The sequence below is a fragment of the Sinocyclocheilus grahami genome, unplaced genomic scaffold (assembly GCF_001515645.1).
Source record: "Sinocyclocheilus grahami isolate Dianchi unplaced genomic scaffold, SAMN03320097.WGS_v1.1 scaffold703.1, whole genome shotgun sequence".
Classification (NCBI taxonomy): domain Eukaryota; kingdom Metazoa; phylum Chordata; class Actinopteri; order Cypriniformes; family Cyprinidae; genus Sinocyclocheilus; species Sinocyclocheilus grahami.
The window spans coordinates 525585-531557 of record NW_015505882.1 but is presented as its reverse complement, the minus strand read 5'-3'; positions in this window follow the sequence as shown (position 1 = coordinate 531557).

Genomic DNA, 5973 nt, shown 5'->3' with positions numbered 1-5973 from the left:
ATATCTATAATTATAATTACTAGTAGTAGTAGTTGTATCATTTATTGTTGTTGTTGTTGTTGTTATTAATTTTCTTAAATTAATTTTTGATTTTACAATGAAATAGTACCATAGTAATATTTCTTGTTTTATAAATTTTTTTATTTAGTTGTAGTAATAAAAATTATTATTATTATTAGATATTTTATTTTATTTTTGACCAAATTATGCAGTTCTACAAGAAGGCACAATAAACCTGGAGCTTTTTAAATTGCATTTTAAATCACAACCACCGTTTTTATCAGAAAATCGCAATTAGGTTTTTTTCATCCCCAAATTGTGATTTTGATTCTTCTTTAAAACAATCAATATTTTTTCTATTTTTTCTGCTACCACTGATGGGGTAATTTTTCTCTACAAGTGATGTTCCATATAATTTTTTGTACAGCCAGCCATAGATTGACACTGTTGTGCGCTTAATTATTAAGTCATTTTTTCCCCATGCTGATCTGTCAATCAAATCAGATAACTTCACCTTCTAAACACCACTTAAAACAAAACGCTGTGTGGTCGGTCGTTTTAGATCAGTTGATTTTTTTCCCTGTCTAGCTGGGCAGTTCTTAGCTAGTAAAAGCTGCACATTTGGACCGACATTAGTGATAAAGTCCGGCTACTCAAGCCTCTGGAAAGGTCAACAATAGTGTCAGGAATGCAGGGTATGCTGTGATGCCCCTCTACGTTCAAGAGCTCTATTAATAACATGAACATGCTACTGTTTCACGCTCTTCCTCTTCCTCATTTCTCTTTCAATTCTCACGCCGCCTTGGGAAAATCTGAAATACAACCGAGGATTGTTCGCAACACCCATTCACCATATTTTACAGACAAATCTCCTTTAGCAGTGAGGCTAACGACATCGGTTTGATATCTGAAAAGACGTCTCATAAGCTGTGAATTATGTTTCATTCGACGTGCTGAAAGGCCGCATTGTCCCCAGAGATGGATAAATAGCTTTCTTAATCATCCAGAGTGGCAACTTTACATGTTCATTGTCATGCCCAATGAGGCGTGACAGCGTAACATTCTGTTAGAGGACATAAAAATGTGGGGTCACTGCCAACCCCTCCCAGAGAGACAGTGGGGTCAGTCTCCTCTCGGCACTGCTGTGTGAGCCGTGCCTCACGGGCCTTACGTTACCCCTCCGGTCCCGGCATGTATCTGTGCCCCTGGGAACGCTTCCAAACAATACACTCCCTTCAGCCCGGGGACGATTCGGAGGGGCCGGCTCAGAGTTTTATCCTTTAATACAGGGTGAAGTGCTTGTCATTCTTGTGTGGAATCCTTGCTCTCTCACTCTTTCGCTTTCTCCTTCCCCCTCTTTCTCTATGACTGGTCTGTGAAGAGGAGACTCTGCATTGTGTTGGCCTTAACTGTCATTGGTGTTAAATCAACACCACCTGCATGTCTTTTCTAGTGAAGTCGGCCTAACGAGCCTCTATTATTCAGTTTGCTGTTGGCTAACTGTGGAGGTTGAGCTCTTTTTGAGACCTTTTGTCTGTGCTGCTTTTCAGGGTACAACCTAATGTTGAGAGGGTTTTTGTAATCACTTAACAGGACCTCTTGGAACACACCTCCAAAATCTGGTAATAGGTCAGCTTGGGGCACTTTTGTTTGTTTGGTTTGGTTAATAGCTGTTCTATTGGGGTTAAGTCATTCTCTGTTAACTTGGGTGAAATTTTGTGAATTAATTGGATGTCGGTATGTCTTTATTAGGTCCATGTGATTTCTGTGATGTGGAAAAAGCGGATGGAATCATGGAATCCAGTCATAAAAATTGAATTTATTGTATAACGCTGCCGCCTCAATATATGAGTGCATGAACACATTAACATAGTCTCTAGAACTTCCCTGAGAGTCACTTCATGAGCATTTTACCATTTCTTTTGAGCAAATCTACCTTCATATCATATACAAACAGAAACCGAAAGGCCTTCACATCGACCCGTCAAAATAAAAGTTTGGTTTAACTTGAAGAAACTGTGACAGAAATATATTACTTAATGTAACTACTACTAAAATGATTATTAAAACAGAATATTTACCAGAATTTATTTATTAGAAAAATTTAAATAGATAACACAGCCTAACACATAACAAAAAAATAAAGAAATAAAACAATAAAAAAAAAGTTTAATAAAAGTGCCCCTATTATGCCTTTTCCAATATTGCCTTTCATGTAGTGTGTAGTGTAGCTGTATGTGAATGTAAACGATCTGCAAAATTGTAAAGCTGAAAGTGCACGATAAATAAAGTTGTTGTCTCCCAAAATAAAGAATCGAGTCTGAACAGCTGAAACGAGTCGTTAATTCCAATCCCACTTCCGTAACGGCTATACGTCACGGGGTAACACATTTGCATAATGCGTACCTATGTTCTACACGTTGGCCGTCCGCGAACTTGACCCCGCCCGCAAACACGTCATTCTACTGACATCTGCTTCTCTAATCTCGGGGAGTTCAACACGGAAAGATGGATCAGTATCCTGTTTATTTGGACCAACTGCTCCACTGAATCACAACCTGTAAGTATGATAATAATAGATTTTTATACTTTCTATAGAGCGTTCAAAATACAGAACTGTTGAAATAGGCGTATCAGATGGCCTAGTCAGACTAGGCCATCTGACTAATCAGACCAGAGCAGGCTCACGGAAAGGAGGGGTTTAGACAGACTGAATCTTTGAACTGCTTCGACCAAATCGTTTGAGAATCGCTGGAAAATGAGGTGATATTAAATGCATATTTTGAGAAAACAAAAGCGTTTTTTTGACCTTGCATGCATGTAATCCTATTGTAGGAGACTCCCAAAACAATATTAGGAACCGTAAAAATGGCATAATAGGGGCACTTTAATAAATTGCTGTTAAATTGTGTAAGTTTCATGATTTCAATTAATTAGACATGCTTTTTGATTAACATTTTTAATTTAACCATTAAAACAAAAACAAGAAAAAAAAACAGAATCCAGAAAAATTAAAATGGAAAAAATGGAATTTGGGGGGGGAAAATAGAATAAATTTAGAAAAAAAAATAGAATGGATTTAGGAAAAAAATAAAATGGATTTCGTAGAGCCTTACTTTATATAGGGCTTGGCAAAAGCACACAGTCGGTTAGCTTTAGCATGTTGTCGCTAACAAGCCTGTCATTAGTTGCCAACTTTGGTTGTTTAGTTGTTGCAGACTATTGGTGCTTGAAACCTTTTCTTACAAATTTTACACTTAATGAAATACTTTCTACAAATGTTTTAAATGCTGTACTATATGTTTCAAATTCGGCACATTCATATAAGCTGACTCAAGTCGTATCAGTGGGCTAGAAAAATTCTACCTAAGGGTGGTCTTCTCTCTGGGTGGCCACCATGCTGAGATCACATGACCAGCTGAATACTTCTCATGATTCTTGTGTGCCCTTATTTTTTAGTGAGTCAAAACATACAGCGTGACCAGTAGAGTCTGATTCCTTAAATAGTGACTCTTATGAGCCGGTTCTTTTTAGTGGATCATAAACATACTGCATACGCTTAAATAACTGACTCATAAGAGTGATCAGGAATCAGACTTTACCAAGCAAATGAATTTCATGAGCTGGTTGTTTTTAGTTAATCATAAGCATACAGCATGGCCACTAAAATAAGTGGCTTTTAAGAGTCTTTTCTTTTGATTGAGAATAAGACATGCCAAACAAATGACTCTTCTTTTCTGTAAATAGGCTACATGCAGTACTATCATGCAGTACCGAATACCACCACGTTCAAGGCCCATAAAGTTAGTAAGGACATCGTTAAAATAGTTCATGTGACATCAGTGGTTCAACCTAAATGTTATGAAGCTACAAGAATACTTTTTGTGCACAAAGAAAACAAAAATAACAACTCTATTCAACAATTTCTTCTCTTCTGTGTCAGTCGTCAGTGCAGATTCACAAGAGTACCACTGATGTCACATTCAATATTGAAATTATCCCAGTTTTTCTGTTGTTCAAATGCTTCCTCAATTTCAAAAGAATCGTCAATGGAACCATTGCAGAACAAGAATCTTTAAAAGGAATCTGAACCTGGATTGTTTCATTCCTTTTGATTCAACCTCCCACTATTATTTAAAAATCATTCAGTACAGAAAATACAGTTTCAAAGTTGGTAGATTATACTCCAGAGTTGCTGCATAGTCATTACTGGTTAATCATTTATCACACAGATCATTTTTTAGCATGAAGTGGCCAAACCAAAAAGAGGTAACTGAGCAAGGCCAACATGTCATAATTAATAAGACCCTACAATCCTCTTATTCATTGGCCCGCAGTCAGTTTTGTGAGTGTCCCTATACTGTGCATTTAAACTGTGCCCATTTATTCAATGCTGACTTGGAGAAAGAGGTCAGTAGTAGACGAGTGAATATGGGAAATGAACGAAAGGTGCTCCACTTAGGGAAATGGAGAATCAGGGGTGATTCTGAGCATAAGTAATCAAATCACATTATTTCACTTTTTATCTTATTGATTGTTTAGGTCAGCTTGAATTGCCTCAAGAAAGCGGAGACTACTACCCTGTAATGGCTTCTTATTAATCACATCTAATTCATATAAAACATCATCGACACTTTGCCTCCTCAGAGTACAGGATCTCTGCCAATCTGCTACTGCAGAGCAATGCATTAGGGCTTTGATGGTGACTTAGGGCCTATATCATCCAATTTCCTGTCAGGGAAGGATTGCTCAGCTCAACAGCTGTGACTCCCATGAGCCACAATGGCATTAAGCCTCCTCTCTTCAGATTGCTCAATGCCGCTCTGTGTAAGAGCTAATCGGCATGTTTTTCTACCCTCACAGACTGTCTCCACAGGCATGTGCTATGCCACTGGATAACCAAGAGGACAGCAGCCTCCCGAACATTATATGTCTGACAGATGGTATGTGTGCTATTTTCCCATCATATTTCTTAAATAAGGGTTTTTACAGGCCGTGTCTGAAGATTGTTACCCTATGTCAAAGTGATAATTCATTTATATAATAGACCACTTTATTGTACAGTAGTCAACATTTGAAGTGGATCAAAACCTTTCATCAAAGTTGTCCTAAAACCTAAAACCTAAATTAATTCTTGTCTTAGGACAACTTTGATGATCTTTTTTGATCCACTTCAAATGTTGACTACTGTATATAAGTATCCTCTAGTAAATGCATTGTGTTATCATGCTTTTGTACATATAACATGGTACTACTGTGGTATTCTTTTTTTAAGTACCTTATTAGTGTTATTTGGGCATTGTACCAACTGAATATCTAGTTTTCAGTTTATTTATTGATTTATTGATTGCTTGATTGATTAACTGACTGATTGATTGATTGATTGATTGATTGATTGATTGATTGATTGATTGATTGATTGATTGATTGATTGATTTTTGTACATGTACAAAAATGGTAATGCATTATTTATTTATTGATTTTTATTTTATTATTTTACATGCACCACGATAATACCATACTTTTGGAAATTTACCTTGGTAACACTGCCAGTGCTTAATTTGTAAATGAAACATTACCGGCTCCAAATCAGCAGTTAAAAGGCGCCGTGACCGACACTGACAATACAAATTCAGTTTTCCCGGAAACATTCAATGACGTCACTAAACGGTAATGACACAACTATAAGAGCATCGTTCACAAGTTTCTGTATGGATCTAACTATACAGCCTAGGTTTTCCAACCCTGGATCAAAAATGGGTCGCCAGGATGATTTAAGGCAAATATATGTAAGTTACATTAAAAATAACAAAATTTGTTTCCATAAAAATAAAATGCAATCATAATCTATATAGAAAAGGTATAAATATGCTAAATATATCTGACATAAATAATGAACAGATATAAAACAGATGTGAGGCGCAGCGATCCGAAAAAAAGTTCACGGAAAGGAAACCGAGAACCGAGATGACA